At 41.8% G+C, this 25,142-nt stretch overlaps 1 protein-coding gene and 1 pseudogene across 4 annotated transcripts in view; both read right to left on the bottom strand.

Moving 5' to 3' along the window:
* The window catches only part of UBE3D (ubiquitin protein ligase E3D), a 343,799-nt gene that overhangs the window by 197,241 nt on the left and 121,416 nt on the right, over positions 1 to 25,142 (bottom strand). The gene's annotated exons all lie outside the window — the stretch shown is intronic.
* Positions 4,217 to 8,403, bottom strand: LOC141275992 (cytosol aminopeptidase pseudogene; annotated as a pseudogene).

Here is a 25,142-nt window from a genome sequence, read left to right on the forward strand (position 1 = left end):
GGAAGACGTTTTTATATTTGAGGTTTGATGTTTCTCTTCTTCTGGTTTTACCCCCTGACTTCATGTGTTGATGAAGGCTGGCAGAGCCTGGGGTTGGAGGGGTACTTAGCAATCAGCTGGTTCACTCTCTCTCTCCCATTCTCCCCAAGTCCAACCATTTCTACTACTCCATATGGCCCCTCCCCTAGAATTAGAATTTTTAAAGCTATTCTCTCATTGAATAGCTGGGCAGACACCCAGCAATGTTCCGGGCATTGTGAATTATATCACACAAGTATAAGATGATGTTCCTGTTTTCAAGGAATTTATCATCTCACTGGAAACCTTGGAAGTACATTTAAGCAGCTGTCATACTAAGTGACAGCAGCCAGAGCAGGAAGCGATGAAAACGCAGGAGTTAATCTTATTGTCTTCTGTGGGATCCTTTACAGTACCTAATATCAGGTTTATAACGTGGCTTGTAGAACCAGAGTGGTACAGACAACAGAGCACTGGGCTGGGAGATAAGGGGCCGCGTCTCCGAGAGTAACAGAAGTCCATGTGTAGAATTAGAAACAGAGGGAATAGTCCCAGGGATAAACGTAACAACCGTTTATTCAGCATTTATTTTTTTCCAAGTACTTCTCATATACTCATTGACTTTATAATTACAATACCCATAAAGTAATACTATTAATATATAGATGAAGAGACAGAGGCTAAGGGGGGTCCTATAGTCAGCATGTGGAGGGGTTGAACTTTCACACCACACCTGTCTGATTTCTAAGCCCATGCTTAAAACTGCATCTCGACTCCTAAGTCCTATCATTTCCGAGATTCCGTGTCTTAAATACGTAGTATTTGATATCTTAGTTAATTATGAAATACAGCAAAGCTCATAAAGTATTCAGACATTTCTGCAGAAATTTTACTGATATCTAAGTATAACATCTAATGATGTTCTACATTAATATACCTTAAAGGCTTTTACTGTAGCATCCTTAAGAAAACAACAAACCCTCCACAAATCCAAACTTTTTCTGCTGGTTATATGCATGACTGAACTGCTATGGTTACAAGGTTTTTAAAAGTCACTTTACAAATGAGAAAATGATGGCATCAGGTATGAAGAAACACACCTGAGTTTATGTGATGAAAAAGTTCAAAAGAAGACCAAAGCATCTTCCAGAACAGATTCCTAGTTTAGCTTAGCTGAAGTTCCACGGAAGCATAAGGTTGGGTGTAACGAGATATAAACCAGTGCACTGTCTTTGCTGCTATGGATTCATTCGTGAAAGAATTATAAGATAGTTTTCACTCTCCTCGACTTCCCTCATGCATAGACAGAGCAGAGAGACCCTAGTGAGCATGACTCTGGACCTTCCTTACTCCCCCTTGAGGCTCACGCTTCCAGAGGCCAGGGGAGTGGGCAGCCCCACAAGGAGAAAGTAGAATTCTTAAGATGCAAGTCAGGGGAGGGGGTGGGTTAAGTTCCAAAGTGGTGGCGACTCCTGCTCTTCATATAGTTCCTGGCTGTACAAGTGTCAGGATCTAGGAGGGCAGATGATTCTAAGGTCAAGGTCCTTAGTGGAGGTCCCAGAGGCAGCAGCACGGGTCTCAATGACTAGCCTGGCACAGAGGGAGTCAAAACCCCAGGGAAACCATTCTTCTGGATTTGGGCAGAGTGTCTTGCCAGGAATCTTTTCCCTTGATTTTCTTGGACTGATAAAGATTGGTTACTTGTAAGGGAATCAATCGACTGATTACTTTAGGAGAGAGAAAACTTGCCTGAGAAGAACAAGCAGACACTGTAGTTTCAACGTCTATCCCCAAAATGGCAAACAGGAAGCAACGTCTCACACACAAAAGTTCACTATAAACATTCACTATCTGAGAAAAGAGTACTTCAAACATCACCATATGAAATTACTAAGAAAAGTCTCATTTTCCAAGTCTGATTCCTAACATTAAGGCTCAACTGCTAAAAAAACAAGTATATAAATTTTTAAAAAAACATACTCACAGAGAGAACTACTATATATTAACACTATAACCAAATACCACACAGTTGGCTGGAGTCATGGGAGAGAAGCGTTTTGGGATGAATTATGGAAGAAAGGGGATCCGCGTCTAGCAACTAATCTCTAGAGTCCTTCGCCAAAGTTTTCCCTTCTCATCCAGGCTGACAGATGCATTTTGGGATTTGATATCCAGAGAATCCTTAGGAGGAATTCTAAGAGTAGTTTTTCCCAGAGGAGGCAAAGTAGTTAAGAAGGCAAGGTAAATTGCCTGCAGTGCTCCTTTGATAAGCTTCTCTGTTTAGTATGGTAACAGCATGCTGATCTGTGATAACACAATTGAAGATATATTACACATTTTGCTGCCCTTAAAAACAGCAATGCACCAAGCCTAAAAAGATTTCATCAGGCACAATTTAACCTTTGCCTGACGATCCAAAGTCAATATTATGAATTACCTATTAGTTCTGTGGCCTCAGGCAAGTCACGGGAACCTCTAAGCATAGGTGTCCTCTTTACCATGTGAATGACAGTAGTTCTCTCATAGAATGGTGATGGTGGATTAAATGAGATCAACCCTGTAAGGCACTTCACACTGAGTCCTTTGCATTCTTAAAAGACTCAAAATGGAAGCTACTGCTACTTTTAACATATTTCCCTGCTTTGGGCTGTGATCTAGAAAATTAGGTTGACCAATGAGTGTAACTTCTCAAGAAGTTACTACATAGGATTTAAAACTTTAAAACATTTATTTGTCTTTTAGGAAAACAAAAGATCGAACTCCCACTTCTTCCAATATGGTAGACTTGATGTCGGAAGCAGCCCTCTCAATATAAAAGACTAAAAATGCTGAATAAATATTTTTTAAATCTTTAGAGCCCACAGCTAAATTGTCAGGAGAATAATTGAACCCTCCGGTGGGAAAAGAATCCTGCACCTCTTGGTAAGCCAGGGCGGAAGAAAGAGTTTCCCAGAGACCTCTGCCTATCCTTGAAGGTCTCGACTAGAGTAGGAGCTTTAACCTGTAGAATTTGGGGGGTCCTAGGACAAGCCTGGGGCCCTGAAAAATAGAAGGTTGGATCAGAGACGCCGGAGATTCCTGCCCCACCCCACAGTGAACAAATTGGGGGAAAATATCCACATTCTAGAGGTAGACTGTGGGTGAGGTGTGGGACTCGAGGGACATTGTTCCAGCTAATGATGGGTGAATTTCCAGGATGTCCGGCCCCCTTCCGAGAAGGAGGGAGATAAACAAAATGTAAAAAAGGTATCTGTCAAAGACCAATCAGGAAGCTGGGGACAAGTTCCCTCTCTGGTCCAAGCCTAAGCCGGGACCAATCAGCAGGAAAACACAACCAAATCTATAATTTACATACGGGGAAGTGGGAACCTATAAAACTGACATATTCGCGCCCAAAAGGGGTTCCTTCTTCGACCTCCTGCGTGAGGACCAAGGAACTCCGGTGCACCGGCCTTCAATAAACCTCTTGCGTTTTGCATCAACTTCCGACTCTTGTTGTTTCCTGGGCGAGTCGAAACTCCTAGGAGACCGCGCAGGTCTAACAGAGGCTACTTGCCTGCTTCGGCCTTGACGCAGAGTCTGGCATGGGGGGTGGGGGAAAGGCACCCCTGAGAAATCCTGATCACAGGTCCACGCTAGAGCGTTAGAATTCACCCTGTTTGGGATTAGAATTCACCCTGTTTACGGGGCCTCCCAAATAATCCTCTCTGCAGGAACGTACTTTCCACCCGGGCCTCAAAGAACTCCCACAGATAAAGTTCCAAGGAGAGCGCGAGCTTGCCAGTACAGTTACCCGATACGTGAGCAGCTGAGCAGAAACAAGGTGCAGAGCCAGACCCACAAAGCTGTAGGGATTTTAATTATGGAAGAACATATAACAAGTACGTTTAAAGAAATACAAGAAGTACCGAAAGTATGCCTAGGGAACATGAGACTTTCAAAACTTCGGGAAGATCAGAAAAAGAAACAAACCATTTCTGGAAATGCAAAATATAAAAACTGACATCAGAAATTTAATGGATAAGGCAAAACATGAGATGGGACATCGCTGAAGAAAGATTAGTGATTAAGACTAAATAATAGGGCTTCCCTGGTGGCGCAGTGGTTACGAATCCACCTGCCAATACGGGGACACAGGTTCGAGCCCTGGTCTGGGAAGATCCCACATGCCACGGGGCAACTAAGCCTGTGTGCCACAACTACTGAGCCTGTGCTCTAGAGCCCGTGAGCCACAACCACTGAGCCCACGTTCCTAGAGCCCGTGCTCCACAACAAGAGAAGCCACCTCAATGAGAAGCCCACGCACCCCAACGAAGAGTAGCCCCTGCTCGCCGCAACTCGAGAAAGCCCGTGCGCAGCAACGAAGACCAACGCAGCCAAAATTAATTTAAAAAAACAACTAAATAATAGTTGTAGCAGGCATAAAAGGTATATTCTGAACAACTTTCACCAAAAGTCTGAAAATGTAGATGAAACAGACAAATCTTGAAAATATAAATTACTGAAAGTGATTAAAGAAGAAATAGAAAGCCTGAATCATCCTAAACCTTTACTTCTGCTGAGTCAGCACTTAAACATTTTTCTAACTTGGGAAATACCAGGTCCAGCTTTACAAATGAGTTTTACCAAACAGGTAATTTCAATCTTATTATAAAGTCTTCCAGAAACAGAAAAAGGAGAAACTCTCTCTTCAAGTCGTTTTATGGGCCTATCAAAACCTTGACACAAAAACCCCACAAAGACAGTATAAACGAAGAAAAGTACAAGCTTATCTCAACTCTGAATATAAATGCAGACCCTAAACAAAAGATGAGCAAACTACAGATCATGACCAAACTGAGAGTAACTCAAGAGTAAGTTTAACGTTTGAAAATTTCAGGTAATTCACCATATTCACAGACCAGATGCAGAAAAAAATTGTGTGCAGCCAAAGCCTGGAGTCAAATGTAAAAACATAAATTAAGCTTTGTAATGTTCTTTGTAGGCTAATTACACCTTCCCTGCATACCTGGTAATTTCACAGTAGGTAAAGCAGTGAAAAGAAGCTAATTTCTTTCTTAAGTAGAAACATGCATATGCAAAAACAGCATATAAAGAAAAGCCAGACCCAGGTGGGGGTGGGGTGGGGTGGGGGAACATACTTAAAAGAAACTAACACACCACTGTAAGGCAGTTATATTCCAATAAAGACATAAAAAAAAAAAAAAGTCCCCAAGACAGCCATCATTAAACACATTTCTCTCTTTATTCAAAACATTTACTGAGCCTCTAACTGTACACTGAGACACTGTACTTGACAAGATGTACAGTAATAAAAACAAAAAAAGGTACAGACTTTTTCTTGCATAGCTTACCACTACTAATTGATAAAACAGTATATTTTGGTGAAAAAGTAAACTGATGTGAACTTTCTGGAGAGTGATTTGGCAAAACGTATCAAAACAAAAAATATTAAAAATATTCATAACCCTTTGACTTCAGAAGTGATTAGAGATTCAGCCAAGGCTTATGGACAAGAATTGTTTCTATAGCATAATTAATTTTTTGTACAAAAAGCTGAATTCATTGTGTCTGAAAACTGCTGAGTAACTTTAGTTTGTTTACAGTCTCTAGTACCACAGATTCAAAACATATTTTGAACATGTATTTTGCCTCTCAATCCAACTATATGATCTAAAAAGTGATCAGGCAACTTGTAAACAATTTATTACCATTTATGGAATACATTAAAAAAAATCCTTGCCCAGCAGGATACTAGCTTTTTTTTTTAAAATTTTTATTTATTTTATTTTTGCGGTACGTGGGCCTCTCACTGTTGTGGCCTCTCCCGTTGCAGAGCACGGGCTCCGGACGCTCAGGCTTAGCGGCCATGGCTCACGGGCCCAGCCACTATGCGGCATGTGGGATCTTCCCGGACTGGGGCACGAACCCATGTCCCCTGCATCAGCAGGCAGACTCTCAACCACTGCGCCACCAGGGAAGTCCCTGAGCTTTATTTTTAAAATTGCTGAATCTTTGCATAAATTTTTAAAAAGACAAACATATTTCATTTTATTCTGTGTTTTAAAAAAATGCCATCACTTGTTTCTTTTAAAAATTTTTGATCCATTTAAAAATGTTTTGAAGTTCAACTGTTCAATTTAAGGTAGAAATTTCATAGTATTTAAATTAAACCTTACCCTTGTCTTGACTGAACCTAAGAACTCTGCTGGAGTCCTTGTTGGCCTCTTGGTCATGCTTTTCCTAAGACATGGAATCTCATCTTTACTGGTCATCACCTGCTATGTCTAAATGAGCCCATGGAGAATGTGTCCCATTCAGGTATGCTGTGGCTGGACATGACCCTGCAGACCTATATTGCCCACTGTTATTAACAGCAATGAGCTGACAATCTGTAATCTGCCTTATACAACGTTCAAATAGAGACATCCCCCAGACATGGTCCTCCATTTCAATGCTGGCCTCAAGTATTCTGGTATGCCACCAGTATGAACTGGTAAAAATTCCAGTGATAACTGTCCCTCCTCCCGACCCCCAAGCTATGTCTGTGGCACCTGTTAAGGTCGGTGGAAACATTGCTGATGAACTTTGGATTGAAGATGTACACATAACAGAGAACGCCAGCTAATACCCTTGGCTCAGCATTAATGTTACTGACTTGTATGGTCTCCCCATTCTTGGCTCTGATGACATCTCCTGGCTTGAAGGCTTAGGCTTGAGGTTACGTTCACCAAGAGGGCCAAACCTATTACATTAAGTGGCAAGCTGAGCTTGTGGCAGTCACGATGGCTGAACACACGGCAGCTCCTCCCATGTCAGCCCTCAGGAAGTTGATGTTTGCAGACACCTTGATAAGATTACCACCAGGGTCAAAGGACATCCCCTTCCTAAAAATACGAGCGGCACTTTACTTGCATTGAGGCTGCCTCTGTAGTGAATCTGCAAGAAGACCAGATGTTCATTACGTCATTTGGCCACACTTTAAAAAGATCCAATTTCTGGGTCTTCAGTCCAAGACTTAGGTGCGATCTAGACCTGAGCTTTTACTCTTAGAACTTTAAGATTCTTCTCCATTATTTCTGCAAATATGGTAGGTATCATCTCATAGGCTGGTGTCCCCATCAAATAGGAGGCCAAGTTCTGCCCAGAAGCAAATAGGACTCCTTTCTACCAGGCCTGCGATTCCCCACTTCCACGTAGCTAAGCAAAGACAAGAGTTTTGTCTTTCTGCTTCAGCTCCGCACATTCGTATAGACCAAGATATGCCTCTCGGGCTTCCCTGGTGGCGCAGTGGTTGAGAGTCCGCCTGCCGATGCAGGGGACACGGGTTCGTGCCCCAGTCTGGGAAGATCCCACAGGCCGCGGAGCCATGGCCGCGGAGCCTGCGCGTCCGGAGCCTGTGCTCCGCAACGGGAGAGGCCACAACAGTGAGAGGCCCGCGTACCGCAAAAAAAAAAAAAAAAAAAAAAAGATATGCCTCTCCCACTGCTGGGCAACCCCATGGATACTCCTCCACAGATGAGATCTCTCTGTCATGAAGCTGCCTGCACTCTGCTGGACTCGCAACGCTGGATTTTTTTGCCTTCATTCTGGTTTTCCTGGTCATTTGTTCTATCTACCTTTTTACCCAGGATAACAGGATGGTGGAGAAGTCAGGACGCAGGCCATAAAAGGTTTGTGCTTTGCCCCTTCGGAGGTGGTTCAGAATGACCAAATTTCTCTTGATATTTCAGAAATCAGTTTATCACGATTATCTCCTGTCCATGTAAACTGTGAAGCAACTTCTTTTCCTTTGGCACAGATTCCTCAAACAAGGCCCTTTGTTATGGCTGTGGTAGGGAGACCCTAGTCCCAAAGATGCTTTATGCCCAGGCCCAGAGAGGGACTCTGTTTATCATCTTAAAAACTGGAAACAGCCTCAGACTTCATACAGATAGTCATACAAATGAATATTATTTGTATGTCATTAAATATTATGTTTGCAAATCACATTAATGGCCAGGGAAACTGTTCCCCAAAATAAAACATTAAGGGAAAAAAGCAAAATCAACACTATTCATGATTGAATATCATACAGGCATCACAAATCATGTTTCAAAGTGATGGAAGACAACAGCATAATTGTTAAAAGTCACAGACTCTGGAGTGAGATCTGAGTTTGAATCCCGTCTCTATCACTATTACGAGCTTTGTGAACTGTTAAAATCTCTCTGTGATTCAGTTTGCTCGTGTGACAAAGGTAGATAATGACAGTACTTATATTAGGGACTCTTGAAAAGATTCAGTGAGTTAATATGTATAAAGTGCTTACAAGAGTGATACCACAGTGTAAATGCTCAATAAATATAAGCTATTCTTATTAAATGATATAAGAAACTATTAATGACATAAATGAAGAAAGCAGGATTTAACATTATGTACAGTATGATTCTAGTTTTGTAAAACCAACTGCCTTCTCTTTTCATCACCGCCCCCCCCCCCCCCCCCACAGTTCTCCCCTGCGTGTATGCAGAGAAAACTCCGGAAGGCAAGACACTTAAATGCTAACGCTGAAGGATATGATTCAGGAACTTTTTTTTTCCTTTTTAGACTTTTTCATTTTAAAATTTCCAACAAGCACTATATATTTCTTTTAAAATTAGAGAGAAATGCTTATTTTTTTTTAAAGGACTCCCGTTTCTTCTTGTTGGGCCACGGTACTCTGCCTCAGTGCTAGGGTGCTCTTTTTTTTTTTTCCCCACAGAGATCCAATTTAGGGACATAACTTTCAGGTTAGTAGATAAGATAAGAGAAGGATGAGTAGAGGAAAACATATCAAAAATACCAGAATGATGTCTAAAGGAGAATATATATCAGAAAGGAAAAATTGGCGGGTGCCCACGTCATGGAGGAGAAAAGTAATTTCCATATTTCCATGTAGAGAAATGCGTCAGCTAGTGATGACACTCATGATAAAAGTTAGCACAAGGCTGGGGATAAGGAAAATGAGTTTTTCCCCCATCTAGGTTGATTTGCTTAGGTTTTGTGTTCACAGCCTACCAAAGTCAAGATGTCCCATATATTACATAGGGACAAAAATTTGAATGATAAGGTTAAGTGACACAGATATGTCTGAAAACAAAGCCTACTTCTTTAGAAAATAAAATATATGATTTGAAGAAGGAGTAATACACCGAAGTTACCTTTCTTTTAATTTGAATATATTTTTCTCTTTATAAATCAATCTACTGTAACAAAAATGTCCCTGGAGTGCTATCATATTTTCTGCCTGCCCAGCATCTTTTGGACATCCTTGAAATGTCTGAGGAATTTCTTTCCTTATTGGCCCTACTTCCCTAAGTCAGAAGCCGGAAAACTTGTTCCCCCAGACTCCTAAGAAGCTTAAAGGAGGAAATCCCAGCTTGCAATACCCAAGCCCTTTCTCAGAATTTTCAGTCCATTTCACTGTGACTTGTCAACCTGAATGTAGAAATGGAGTGGGATCCATGTAAAAAGTGAAAAAGAATGCAACGTTTGGTCAGATGCTAAACTGGATCCTGGGAGCCACACATACGAATGACTTTCTTTTTAAGCCAATTGCTATCAACCACAAAAAACCAAAACAAGTCTTCAAATCTGTCATGGACGTCTGAAAACATTAATGATGTTACATGTATCATAAAAACCAGAGGAACAAGAAATAATCTGAATTTTTAATAATACAGTTCAACTACATCCTGATTTCTGTAATCAGCTCTATACTGCAAATTACCACTTCATCATAGTAAATTTGCAAATGTATGGGGAAGCTTAAAAAGATCTTTTAACACCTGTTTTAGGGACACCAACCACCTTATACAATCACCTCCGCACATGTAGAAAACAAGATTCATTGACCAAGTCCGCTTAAATTTTAAAAGATGAACGCATTCAGTGATAATTTTATTTTGCAGAGCAGAAAGAAGCACAGGGGAGCTTCTACATGTTGGCTCTCGTTATACTTCCAATTATTTCAATTATCTCAGATCATGCATAAAGCAATTTCCCCTCTGACAAAATACTGGATAAAGATATCCAAAGGAATCCAAATAGCAGCAGTCTTTGTACATACGGTAAATTATCTTCTTGTGGGGGAAAAAGCTGTAAGTTAGGTGATGCAATATGAATTTGATTTTCTTGTGGAAACACTATTATAACAAAGGCTTGAGTCACTAAACCTATTCCAACTTTAAATATATGACTACAAACACTGTATTTAATCAACTCTTCTGTAATATTTCAAACATGATTCTAAAAAACCAATACGGCAACCAAAATAATAAGACCATGCCAAGTATGATTCCTGATTGAGTTCATGAGAAAAATCAGAGGTTAAAGACATGAATCTTTCTTTGGGTAAAGGTAAGGTATCCATTTAGCCCACAAGCCAATGAACGCTTTCTTAACAACTTTCTGACTTCTTAGGCATGGCTTTTCAATAGCCATATTTGTCCTGCATACCCTGGGCCCTAATTCTATCCAATGTAATAAACACTGACCTACTAGAATTGTCTGTTGCATCATGAAACTAAGATTATTTGTGGGGAAAGGGTCACTTCAATGCTTTTAGAGAAAATGTCATTTTTGCTAAGCTTCTTTTATAATTCAAGGACTAGATAAGGGCTTTCTATAAATAAAAAACAGAAGATTTCTGATTTTCTTAAGATTCTAGTTCCTCAACGCCACCATCTATACTTTGAACCTTAATGTTAAGTCATGGATGTCTTTAAGATGAAGATAACCAACATTTACTTCTTCAGTATTTTCTATCCATCCTTCCAACCCTCAAAGTGTGCATTTATACCATCAACAAGCTTAAAAGCTTTGAAATAAATGATGCCCACACTCAAAAAACAATTAATTATTGTGTATATATCAAAACTTTCCACCTCAACCTGAAGTCTTATATGTTACCTTACATATTATAGTAATAAAGTAAACTATAATCAGTGTGATGACTTCTTTTTTATTTTATTTTCTTTGGAAGTACAGTTAATTCACAATGTTGTGTTAGTTTCTGGTGCAAAGCAAAGTGATTCAGCTTTACATACATATATGTATATATATATATATTTTTCATATTCTTTTCCATTATAGTTTATTACATGATATTGAATATAGTTCCCTGTGCTATACAGTAGGATCCTGTTGTTTATCTATTTTATATATAGTAGGTTGTATCTGTTAATCCCAAACTCCTAATTTATTCCTCCCTCTCCCCTTTCCCCTTTGGTAACCATAAGTTTGTTTTCTATGTCTGTGAGTCTGTTTCTGTTTTGTAAATAAGTTCATTTGTATCATATTTTAGATTCCACATATAAGTGGTATCATATGATATTTGTCTTTCTCTGACATACTTCACTTAGTATGATAATCGCTAGGTCCATTCATGTTGCTGCAAATGGCATTATTTCATTCTTTTTAATGGCTCAGTGATATTCCATTGTATATATGTATCACATATTCATTATCCATTCATCTGTCGATGGACATTTAGGTTGCTTCCATATCTTGTCTATTGTAAATAGTGCTGCTATGAACAGTGGGGTGCATGTATATTTTCGAATTATGGTTTTGTCCAGATATATGACCTGGAGTGGGGTTGCTGGATCATACGGTGGTTCTACTTTTAGTTTTTTAAGGAACATCCATACTGTTCTCCATAGTGGCTGCACCAATTTACATTCCCACCAACAGTGTATGAGGGTTTGCTTTTCTCCACACCCTCTCCAGCATTTGTTATTTGTAGACTACTTAATGATGGCCATTCTGACCAGTATGAGGTGATACCTCATGGTAGTTTTGGTTTGCATTTCTCTAATAATTAGCGATGTTGAGCATCTTTTCATATGCTTATTGGCCATCTGTACGTCTTCTTTGGAGAAATGTCTATTTAGATCTTCTGCCCATTTTTTGATTGGGTTGTTTGTTTTTTTGTTATTGAGTTGTATGAGCTGTTTGTGTATTTTGCAAACTAAGCCCTTGTCAGTATGTGAGGACTTCTTAAATTGTATCCCTGCTACCTCCTGGCCCAAACCCTCAGATGCAGTCTGGCTTCCCCCTAACACCTCTCTTCCCTACGTGGTACCAGGATGTTCCCTTTCTTAGGGCTCAAAAGATAAGCCTTAGTCTAGCCTCCCACTTTGCATAGAATACCTTTTTTTCATTTTTTGGTATGCCACTCATTATTTTCAAACTTTTTTATCTTCAAATAATTTTAGACTCAGAGAAAAGTTGCAAAAAAAAGTACAGAGTGTTCCCATATGCCCCTAACCAGCTTCCCCTAATATTAACATCTTCCATAACCACAGGACAACTACCAAAACCAGGAAATTAATATGTGTACAATATTTACTAAGTAAACTACAGACCTTATTCAACTTCATCAGTTTTCATTTGTTGCATTTAGATCCCTAATCCATTCGCAGTTTATTCTTATGTGTGTGGTGTGAGATATGGATCAAATTTACCTTTTTCCAAATAGCAACCCCGTTGTTCACAACAGCATTATTCATAATAGCCAAAAAATAGAGGCAACCAAAGTTAACCATAAACTGATGAATGGGTGAATTAACATGTGATATATCCACACAATGGAGTATTCCTCAGCAATAAAAAGGAAGGAAGCACTGATACATGCTACAACATGAATGAAGCTTCAAAACATTATGTGAAGTGAAAGAGGCCTGTCACAAAGACCATGATGCCATCATTAAAAAAATCCTGCAATTTCAATATATATGTCCCTTTCAGGAGTTGTTTAAGAAGAGAATTTATGAATATCCAGGTATAAGGGCCTTCCTCTTTTTTGTTAGAAAACTGTGACTTTTAGCATTCAAGGGTGTCCTTTTTCATATTTAATGCTCTGGGGCTTACATTCTATGTTGTCTGATATCAGGATCACTACCACTTCTTTTTCTTTCCATTTATAGAGTACACTTTTGTCCATCCTTCATTTTTAGAATATCTATTTTAGCTAGGTCTCTGATATAGAACATATATTTGGGTTTTATATTGTGAACCAAATTGTAAATCTTTTTCTTCTAATAGGTAAATTAAGCTATTCACATTTATTGTTATACCTGATGTGTTTAGTCATAAATCTATCATAATATTTTATAACCATAAATTAAAAAAAATTTCCCTGTGTTTCTTTCCCCGTAAGAAGGGTATACTGACATTTAGGAAAGTTTCTTATTTTTGTTCTAGTGTCTACCTTTGTAATTATTCTTTTTAAAAATTTTATTTATTTAATTTATTTATTTTTGGCTGCATTGGGTCTTTGTTGCTGCGCACAGGCTTTCTCTAGTTGTGGCAAGTGGGGGCTACTCTTTGTTACAGTGTGCAGGCTACTCATTGCGGTGGCTTCTTTTGTTGTGGAGCACGGGCTCCAGGCGCACGGGCTTCAGTAGTTGTGGCTTGCAGGCTCAGTAGTTGCAGCTTGCGGGCTCTAGAGCGCAGGCTCAGTAGTTGTGGCCCACGGGCTTAGTTGCTCCGCAGCATGTGGGATCTTCCTGGACCAGGGCTCAAACCTGTGTCCCCTGCATTGGCAGGCGGATTCTTAACCACTGCATCACCAGGGAAGCCCTGTAATTATTCTTTTTAAACATCCTTTATTTAACTAGTCACCATCTGGATTATCAGGTTTTGCTTTTGGTAGGAGTATTCTTTATCACCCACTTACTGACTATACAACGAGTTTTTTCTGTTTTCATTTTTCCCTCTCCCTCTCCTCCCGCCTTTTAGTTACACTATTTCTACTTTGCACAGTATGTAACATTTGTGCATTAGTCTTCTACCATCGTTCCTGTCATTGTTCTAGTCTAATACATGCATCTTTATATTTTTAAAGGTCATGATCAGGGCCAGTCCTATGCTGAATTTTTCTCAGCCATTACCAGGGAATCCTCTAGAATAGGGGTCAACATACTTTTTCTATAAAAGACCAAATAGTAGAGACTTGAGGCTTTGTGGACCATATGATCCCCAGTGTACTGCAGCCCTGCCAATATAGCACAAAAGCAGCCACAGATATTATGTAAACAAATGTCCGTGGCTGTGTTCCAACAGAACTTTATTTACAAAAACAAGTGGCAGTCCATGGTTTGCTAACCTTTCTCTAGTACATTCTTCAAGAGGGGTTAAGTGCAGGATTAACTTTGTATGGTCAAAACTGTTTCAGCATTGCCTTAACATCTGAAGGACAGCTTGGTTGGATATAAAATGCTTTACTCACACTTTACTGAGGTGTTTCTTTGGTTTTAGTTTTTAAATGCTGCTCCACTGTTCCTTTGATTTGTAGTGGTTTCGTTGTTGTTTTCTTTTCTTTTCTTTTTTTTTTGGCTGCAACATGTAGGATCCTAGTTCCCTGACCAGAGATCAAACCCACGCCCTCCGCATTGGGCTGAGTCTTAACCACTGGACCGCCGTGGAAGTCCCTGTAGTTTTTGGTGGTGGTGGTGGGTTTTTTTTTTTTGATGTGTGGATTTTTAAGTCTGCTGCTAGTCTAATTCTTTTGCCTTTATAAGTTATTTGACCTTTGGGTCAAGGTTTTAGGAAATCTTTCTAATATCTGTTTTAGTATGATGTGTACCAAAGTTGATCGCGCTAGGTTAACTTGCCAGGTGCCCAGTGAACCCTTTCAATGTGTAGATTCGGGTCTTTTTCTACTTGTGGGAAGTTTCCACAGGTGTGTGGATTCAGGTTTTTCTATTTCTGGGAAAAAAATATTAATTATAGTTTTATATATTAGCTCTTTACCATAATTTTTTTTATTATTTATTTATTTATTTTTGGCTGTGTTGGGTCTTTGTTTCTGTGCGAGGGCTTTCTCTAGTTGCGGCGAGCGGGGGCCACTCTTCATCGCGATGCGCGGGCCTCTCACTATCGTGGCCTCTCTTGTTGCGGAGCACAGGCTCCAGATGCGCAGGCTCAGTAGTTGTGGCTCACGGGCCTAGTTGCTCCACGGCATGTGGGATCTTCCCAGACCAGGGCTCGAACCCGTGTCCCCTGCACTGGCAGGCAGATTCTCAACCACTGCACCACCAGAGAAGCCCCCATAAAATTTTTTAATGACTCTGTCTGCCTCTTTCATTCCCAACACTTTCTCTTGGACCTGAAGGATGGCAGAACATACCACCCCAAAATATACCATTTTGGCATAAAGATTATTTTGAGGTAAAGGCACTTGAAAAACAGCAAATGCAAGAAAAAACACTCTTTCCTTCTTTTTCTTAAAAGCAGGAGATGAAATTCCCACTTGAAAGATGTCTTCACTGAACCACAAGAAAAGTAACATTTTTATCATCAAGGAATGTTCTTATCATCGAGACTGAAAGAATTCTATACCGTCAGACCTTGTTAAAATAATTATCTTCCTTTAGCTTTTCTACATAATTCAGTTACTTTTCCACAACTGCTTCTCTCTGCTCAACCTACCATCAAAACATGTAGGTTTGCCATTTCTTTGGGTCTTCATTCCTTATGACGGCTCTTGTGCCATGTAAAATTCATATAAATTTGTATGCTTTTCTCCTGATAATCTGTTTTATGCTACTTTAAACCTCAGGGACAGCCAAAAAACCCTAAGAGGGTAGAGGTAAAAATCTGCCTCCCTTCAGATACTTTTTATGTCATTTTATGTCATCCCTTCTTTATGTCATTCCTTCTTTATGCCGTTTTTCATTTTCTTGGTTATTTTCCTATCTTTCTTCAAACCCCTTACTAAATTTTCATTAGAGTATTTTCATTTGGGCACTTTTTAATTAATTCTTCATTTCTGAAATAATTTTGTCTTTTTCTTCCATTTCTTTTCTGAGTTCAATTAAATCCTTTATTTATCCTGGGTTTTGTCCATTTTGCCTTTCTGACTTAGGGTGACTTTTCATATCCTCAATGCTTGTTTGAGAATTTTTAATTCTATTTAGAGTGTGAACTTACAATTTTCTTTTGCATTATGGGGAGAATTTTCCTGAATTGATGTTTGTGATTTTTCATTTTCTGACTTTTTCTTTTTCTTTAAATAAATAAATAAATAAATAAATAAATTTAGTTTTGGCTGTGTTGGGTCTTTGTTGCTGCGCGCGGGCTTTCTCTAGTTGAGGCAAGCAGGGGCTACTCTTCGTTGCTGTGCACAGGCTTCTCATTGCGGTGGCTTCTCTTGTTGTAGAGCACAGGCTTTAGGTGCGCAGGCTTCAGTAGCTGTGGCACAGAGCACAGGCTCAGTAGTTGTGACTCGCGGGCTCTAGAGCGCAGGCTCAGTAGTTGTGGTGCACGTGCTTAGTTGCTCCACAGCATGTGGGATCTTCCCGGACCAGGGCTCGAACCTGTGTCCCCTGCACTGGCAGGTGGATTCTTAACCACTGCACCACCAAGGAAGTCCCCATTTTCTGTAAAGCTTCTCTACTGACTTTACTTTCCTTTTGTTCATTTTTATGATACTGAAAAGCTTTATAAATTCCCATTTTAACAGGTACCCTTTTCTGTCAGCCTAGCAAAGTCCCAAAGCTTTAGTGGGGTTTTCTGTCAGAGTGTTTCGGTGGTGGGAAAGAGGTATCAATCCTCTGTGTGATTCTCTTTTATCTTAGAGAACCCTAAATTTTCCTTTTCTCCTTCATCCTCTAATTTCTAAAAAGTACTTATTTTCTTATTTTGCCTTTTTTTCTCTTCCAGAAGTTATACTTCTGGAAGACTGCTCTATTAAGTGATGCCTACCTTTTAAAATCATGCTTGCCCCTTTAAATCCTGTATGTCTTTAAATGGTGTACCTGGTCCTGTATTGCATCTGGCCCTTTAAATCACATGCACTTTAAAAATCCCCTCCCTAATCTCCGTGCTCTGATCTGCTTGGACATTTTTCTAGCATTTTAAACTTTAGGCTGGATTTAATCTTTCTAGTGGCCATTCCAAATAGCTCTTAGGTACCTTTGCTAGTCTCTCCTGCCTTCTCTGCAGTTTTTTTTAAGTCTGCTTTTGCTCACCAAAAGCCTTGTGGCAGAGTGGAGATGGGGCAGAAGTATACGGAATTGAGTGCTGGAACCTGTTGATTTTTTTTTCTATTTATTCACAGTCACTTTGCAGTTCTGGCACTCCCTGTCTCCAGAATAATGCTAAAGGTGTGGTTCTGTGTAGAATCTTCACAGTTGGGAAGTTGTTTAATGTTTTCACTTTGGGAGACTGATTACTACATGGCTGCCGTTGTTTTCTGCTATGTAGAAACGTGCAGGGAGCATTTTTAACCTCGGGTGATCAGAGAATGGAGAAAGAGAGGGAGACAAGATAGGCAATTTAAAAAATGGCCAGTTAGGGGCTTCCCTGGTGGCGCAGTGGTTGAGAGTCCGCTTGCCGATACAGAGGACGCGGGTTTGTGCCCCGGTCCGGGAAGATCCCACGTGCCGCGGAGTGGCTGGGCCCGTGAGCCATGGCCGCTGAGCTTGCGCGTCCGGAGCCTGTGCTCCGCAACGGGAGAGGCCACAGCAGTGAGAGGCCCGCGTACCGCAGGAAAAAAAAAAAAAAAAAGGAAAGAAATGGCCAGTTAAAGGAGAAAAGCAGGGCTCTAGCTGACTGTTGCCAAGACTGGGGCAGCAGGAGAAGAGGAAACCTTTAATTTTTGTATCCAGAGTCAAACTTAGGCTGGGGCCTCTCTGGCTGGTTCTTAACACCTGATAATGCACAGTTTTGAGGGGTTTTTTGTCGGGGAGGGAAGGACCTAAACAAAATGGTTTATAAAACTGATAAAAAGCATCATCTTCACAGTGAGACTCTCCAAGCCTTCTGCATGATGAGATAAAAGTAATCAACTGAAAGAAGAAATTTAATAAACTCTTAAAATACCCAGAGCAGGTTTAGTTTAAATGGATTTTTTTTTTGCGGTACGCGGTCCTCTCACTGTTGTGGCCTCTCCCGTTGCGGAGCACAGGCTCCGGACGCGCAGGCTCAGCGGCCATGGCTCACGGGCTCAGCCGCTCTGCGGCATGTGGGATCTTCCCGGACCGGGGCACGAACCCGCGTCCCCTGCATCGGCAGGCGGACTCTCAACCACTGCGCCACTAGGGAAGCCCTAAGTGGATTTTTTTAAAGCACCTAAATATCAGATAGCAAGCTGTGTTTTGGACACCATCACTGGGTTAAAAAAGAAACAATAAAGTTGAGAAAAAAATGAAAAATCCAGTGAATGGTTGCGCTAGTTCTACTGTCATTAAGCGCAATTTCCTTTCCATTTCACACAAGTCTAAAAGTAAAAACAACGCCACAATCCATTTGCCTGCAGAAACCACTCTGTAATTTGTGACCTGAATCGCTGACAACATTTAGTAGAAAACTAAAAATGTGGGGATATTTCATTCCCTCACCATGCCACTCACCCACCCCAAGAAAAATCTGACTCCAAAGATGCAGAGTAGTGGTAAAATGTGATACTGATTACATTAATTATAAAAATGGCCACACCTTGCCTATCTGATTTACAAAGTGCTTTCACATAGGAAGGGTAGTTGTTATTCTCCTTCTATTGATGTAAAAACCAAGGTTAAATCACAGAGAGCCAAAGACGACACTAAAAGTCCTTGCCTTGAATTCTTCAAATATATGGCAATGGCGGTCAAAATATAAAGTGAGAAACTTCCACCATAGCTACACTCAACGAGCTAAGCATCTTCTTGGACCAGAAGAACGAAGCGGGGAGTCAGAGCTGAAGCCAGGGACCTGATGGGGCTGAAGTCAAAGTCAGGCTCCAGGGCGGAGTAATAGCCACGAAAGGAGACCCAAGAAAGTCGCTACTGACACCTGCTGGAGGTTACGACTCACATGGACTCCACAGCTACAGCAATGGCGAGAGGCCAGGCTGCCTGCTGGTTCAGGGGGTAAGTCTGCAGGAAGCCCAGGAGCAGCACAGAACCACCCCCCCCCCCAATTCTGGACTCGGTTCTGGACGAGGCAGGTTGAAGTAGCTACAAAACTACCAGGGAGGTGGGGCAAGCCCGGGGAGCACTAAGGGGAGAAACTTACACAAGGTGAGAACTTAAACAACGCGAGCTTGCAAACCAACATTCTAAAACACATGAAGAAACGGAACCCTGAATTAGGCCACAAAATGCACAACTAGAAGATCAGGCGACTCCAGACAAAATTAAAAGAACAGAACAAATGAAAAAGACTTAAAAGCGGGTATATTTAATAGCTTCAGAAAGATTTTTAAAACTTGGTATCATCTAAAGAGAACAGATTGATAATTGCCAGAGGCAGGGAATGGGAGGGGTATGGGGGGGGCAAAATGGGTGACGGGGTCACAAGGCACAAATTTCCAGTTATAAAATGTCCTGAGGGGCTTCCCTGGTGGCGCAGTGGATGAGAGTCCGCCTGCCGATGCAGGGGACACGGGTTCGTGCCCCGGTCTGGGAAGATCCTACATGCCGCGGAGCGGCTGGGCCCGTGAGCCATGGCCACTGAGCCTGCGCGTCCGGAGCCTGTGCTCCACAGCGGGAGAGGCCAGAACAATGAGAGACCCGCGTACCGCAAAAAAAAAAACAGAAAAAAATGTCCTGAGGATGTAAGGGACAGCATGGTGACTACAGTTCATAATACTGTATTATATACTTGAAAATTGCTACGAGAGTGGATCTTAAAAGTCTTTGTCACAAGAAAAATAATTTGTAACTGTGTGTGGTGATAGATGTTAATTACACTTATTGTGGTGATCATTTCGCAATATATACAAATATTGAATCACTACACTGTACATCTGAAACTAACATAACATTATATTCAATTATACCTCAATTTAAAAAACTTGATGCCTTGGAAATGAAAAAAATATCCATTGAACTAAAAACTCAATAGTTGGGATACACACCAGAATGAGTGAACTGGACAATCTAGTAGTGAGGAATTTATCCCTAATGTGCACACGTGCGCATGCACACACACAAAAGAACATTTAAGAGATAAGCAGAATAGACTGAAAGACTCCAATATAAGTCTAATAGGAGGTCAACAGAGGAAATGGGGGTGGGGGAGATAATGGAGATTTCATATATAATAGCTAGTGATTTTCCAGAACTAAGTTAAAGACAGGAGTCCGCAGGTGGAGTAGTCTCAGAATACTAAATAGAACACATTTTTAAAAATCCACACCTAGACATCACTGTAAAGCTAGAGTACATCAAGCATAAAGATAGACTCTTCCAGACCAGTAGGAGAAAAGAGATGGATTCCATCTGCAGAGCAACAGCAAATAATGTTATAATAGCTGTCTTCTCAAAAGAACGAGAGGGCAGAAGGCAATGAGTGACAGATCTTCAAACTGAAAAGGTGTGCAGAATTCTATACCTAGCTGAGCCATCATTCAAGAACAAAATGAAGACATTTCAGAAGGAAATTCTGTGAAAGGAATACTAAAGGATACGGAATGTCGGGAAAGAAAACAAAAAGTATGACACTGATATGTATATATGCAATGAATATTAAAATATTTAAAATCAACCACTAATTTATTTGCTTTTAAGTGAAACAAAGACATAGTGAAAGTGAAAGTGAAACAAAGACCATAACAATGTGGCAGATGTGAGGTACAGGGAAGGAATGTGCTTAACAGGTAGCTAAAATATGGTAAGGTGCTTGCCTGTTTGAAAAAGGTAAAGATATTGAACCACTTTGTTTTTCCTACAACGCTTTATATATTTAAACATTCTAAGAGCAACCACTAAAAGAAGAAACCTGCAAGCTATTGTTTCCAAGCCAGCAGAGGAAATTTTTTAGAAAGGGATGAAAAACCTATCAAGACAACAAGGAATTAAGAAATAAGGAAAAATAATAAGGGATCAAGTATGACAATGAAAAAACACACACGTACACCCAACTGTATTACTCATCACAATAAAGTAAGTAGATTTAACTCCCCTATTTAAAATAAAAATACCAAGAGCCACGTCTTCTGTTTGCAGTGCTCTGATTTCTGTTAAAATTATTAGTGTATTTGGGGGACTTAGTGCTGAAACGCAGCTGATGGTTCAAATGGACAATATCTGAAATGTTTACGGCCTTTACAAATGGGTTTCAAGCTGAAGGTAAATGAGAAGGAAACAGTAAGACCAACAGAAACAGAGTCAGAAACATTGGGACTAGAGACAAAATGTAGCTGTTTATAAAGAACATCAATCAGCTCTAAAGAGACAAGAAAAGGCACCAGTACTTAAACATTACTTGGCTAATTGTTGACTTCATTTTAGTCTGTTCTGTTATTACGGCTTCGGACAACATACCAGACATCCTCTTGTATGCTACAGATGTATCAAACCACCTTAAATTACTGCAAGCTAACTGCTGATGCTAACTGCGTGAAGCCCAGGCTGAGCTACAGAAGTACTCTCCCTGCTGTCCCAACGTCATCGCTACTCTGGGACCTTCATTCCCAACTTGTAACCTAGAAGGAAGCAACGTGCTGATCTCTAAGGGGAATGCCAGCCTTAGGCTGGATGCTAGCCTTTCCTCTTTAGACTAACTTAATCCACAAGCGCTCACACTTCTGTGAATCCTTCAACTCCTGACACTAGCATCAGTGGATTCCTGAGCCGGAGGGATGAGAAACCTGGGGTCTCGGCAGGCAAGTGACTTGTGCCCAGATGTACCTGTTGCAGGGACAGAAGCCAAGACCAGAACCCAGATCCATCCCCCACCTCCACGCCAGGGCTTTTCCATGCTACGTCGTACGTCAGGTCTACGAGAGCGAGGACCGAAAGGATAATGAAGTAACTCCATTCTCGTTCCTCACAGCTGCCCTGGCCTGGTCCTCCACACCTTCTCTGTTCTAAATCTTCTCTCTGCTGAGCAATCCGTGGTTCCTGGGTGGGCTCACGAGACGTTCTCAGCAGAGGCTCAAGACGGTGTCCCTTCCAATCCACCATTCCCTTGAAGGCTGGCATCCCTCCCAGGCTGCCCTTTCCCCTTCGAGCCAGAAAAGCTCCTTCAAACACACGGAAGAAGCCAGTGCAGTCATTTCAATCTTGATGCAACTTTGTTTCTAAAAGCAGACATGTAGCTTTAGTTGCCTCTTCAAGGAAACAAGACCAGGTAGTCACTTGGCTAAACACAGCCATGCTCAGTGTGGAAAAGAATCAAGTCCCTTTGTTGATAGCTCTGGGCAAGGGGAGAGTCTCACATTTTAGAAACCTTTCTTGGAGTAACCATACTTCCAAGTAAAATACATGCAAACGCAAAACCACTGGAAAATTCCTAAGCCACAAATGTTTCAATATGGACCAGGATCAGAGTCAGAAACAGAAGTTGAGGGCTTCCCTGGTGGCGCAGTGGTTGAGAGTCCGCCTGCTGATGCAGGGGACACGGGTTCGTGCCCCGGTCCGGGAAGATCCCACATGCCGCGGAGCGGCTGGGCCCGTGAGCCGTGGCCGCTGGGCCTGCGTGTCCGGAGCCTGTGCTCCGCAACGGGAGAGGCCAGAACAATGAGAGGCCCGCGTACCGCAAAAAAAAAAAAAAAAAAAAGAAACAGAAGTTGAAACCGAAAGCAGAAGAAGCCTGAGGGAGGGGAGAGAAGAAGAGAGAGGCAGAGAAATCAAAGGCTGTGCAGAGAACATTCCAGGTTTCTCCTCCTGCTCTTCTCTGGCACACAGCCTACCTGACAGTGTTTTCCCCTCGCCTGCCTCCGTAGGAAAGAGTGAGCCGGGTCTCGCAGGCGGGAAGAGCCGAGGGCCGGACAGCACCCTAAGCCCATCATTCCTGACCTTTCTCTGTGGCTGGTAGGAAGATGCTGTGACAGAGACCCAATTCTCTTGGAGAGCAAAACAAAAACAGAAACAAAAACCCTACATTATGTGGCTTTATCTATGCTTTCCTTCAGTTAAACACTTTCAAGATGTTCAAAAGAAATAAGGACTTAGTCCCCTTAAGGAATAGCGTTATATTATTCAGTCTGGGTGAATAAATTAGGAACAAACAGGGAACAGACAAAATGACTCTGTGTGCATCTACTTTCAAAGGAACTTTAGATTTTAACCCAACGCCCTCATTGCACAGACAAAGAAACTGGGACCCACAGAGGTTACCTGGCTAGCTGGGGGTCACAAAATCCAGGTGGTGGCAAATCTGAGACTAGAGCTTGAGTGTCCTACATCAGGGTGAGTGACTGTCCTAGGACACCAGCCTTGCTGTGAGAAGGAGAGGTTACAAGGGCTGCACGGCCCTGAGGGAGAGAGGATGCTAAGTTCATGCTGAATGGCACAAAGATGAGTTACAGAGATAAATGACCCCCGGATTCTACCAAGCATCTGAGTGTGAAAGGGAGAAATCATGGTAGAAGAAAAAAAAAAAAAGACAGCAAAAGAAAAAATACAAACCGCGGGCTTCCCTGGTGGCGCAGTGGTTGAGAGTCCGCCTGCCGATGCAGGGGACACGGGTTCGTGCCCCGGTCCGGGAGGATCCCACATGCCGTGGAGCGGCTGGGCCTGTGAACCATGGCCACTGAGCCTGAGCGTCCGGAGCCTGTGCTCCGCAACGGGAGAGGCCACAGCAGTGAGAGGCCCGCGTACCGCAAAAAAACAAACAAACTGCATGACAACAGTTCAGTTTACTTCATTTGTTAGGGACTGTGTAATGTGCAGATTAATAAGAAAAAGTGAAGAAAAGAGGAAAATAAGCTACTTGAGCTAATGACTAGGTATTCATCGTAACTGAAAGATTTTCTTCCTTTACATTTCTCACTTCAGTGGGAATATATTCCATTTTCACTGAAGTGTTTCTTACCTTGGTTCTCAAAAACCTTTTTCAGAAACGCTTTGGGTGTTTTGTTTTTTGGGGGTATTTTTTGCTTTCCAAAAATGAATTTATTTTTTTAGGGGTGTTTGTTATAATGCAGATCCCTGGGCTCTCCTCCGGAGTTACTGAAGCAGAATCTCTGGGGCTCTCACTCAGAAATCTGAATTTTGAACAAGTTTCCTATGGACGCTGACATACAAGAGCCAGAACCATCCATAATCCCGAATCAGCCAAAGCCATCTGTCCTCCAGGCCTCCCCTCACCCACTTCAGAGTTACTGAGTCTGAGGCTCAGAGACAGCGAGTGCCCTGCAATCACAGAGGCTCCCCAGGCCCTGCCCCAGGCCTGCTCTCGCCGCCAGGCTGTGAAGGACTGAAACTGTTTGATTTGAAGAGTCTATACTTTTAGGCTTAAAGTGCAGATAAGTATTGCTTTGCTAATGAAACACATACCAGATTTTTCTGTCATGAGGATGTATTTTCCCTTCACGGTCAGGGGGAAGAAGTTACCTTATTAAAAACAAGCAAACAAAACAAGAGACAGAATGATTGACTTTCCGGGCTACGCCTCGTTCCTACTTCTCTCAATAAGGCCGAAGCCAGGGCGCCCCAGCCCTACCAGGCTCCCCACCAAGTGGTAGCCCCTCAGAGTAAAGGTCATGGAAGGCCTGGGAACTGTCCCGCTTTGCCTACAAGCCCAACTCCTTGGAAAGGATAGAAATTTCTGAGGAGCAGCGCATGTGGCGGGGAATCTGGGACCGGGGAGCAGCCTCCTGAAAGAAGCAGTGTAGCAGCGAGAAGACTCCTGGGCTCGCTGACCCTCTGGGAAACCTCCAGGCTCCTTCCAGGCCCCTCCGTGTATTCTCTAGAATGTGGCCAAACAGCAGAGTCCAATACGAGAAGAGACAGAGGATAGAGAATTCAGACTAGAGACCTGTATGAATCTAAGGATACCTGCTTATTTCCCCAAACCACAGAACGCCCCACGGGGCAGAAAGGAAGGTTAGGGCAACATCCTTTTCACACCCAAATTGTTGAGGCAGTTCTCAGAAATCTGTTTTAAGGAGAGAGACTGAAAATAGCCAGAGCAGTAATCACCACCTTCGAGACTGGATTCCCTAAATATAACGAGCGGCACTCAACCCCGGATTATCTCTGCCCACTGAGGACGAAGGCGTTATAGAAGGAAAGAAAGAAGGCCTACATGCCTTGGGACCTGTGGGCACCAGCGCTGCACGCCCTCGAATCTCTGGACGGTGCGTGCGGATCAGGACAATTTCTATCTAGCCAGCGCCTGCCCATCTTGATGCGGGTCTGCCCGCCTCCTAATTCCATCTGCAGCAA

Source organism: Tursiops truncatus, chromosome 12, assembly GCF_011762595.2.
Source record: "Tursiops truncatus isolate mTurTru1 chromosome 12, mTurTru1.mat.Y, whole genome shotgun sequence".
Classification (NCBI taxonomy): Eukaryota; Metazoa; Chordata; class Mammalia; order Artiodactyla; family Delphinidae; genus Tursiops; species Tursiops truncatus.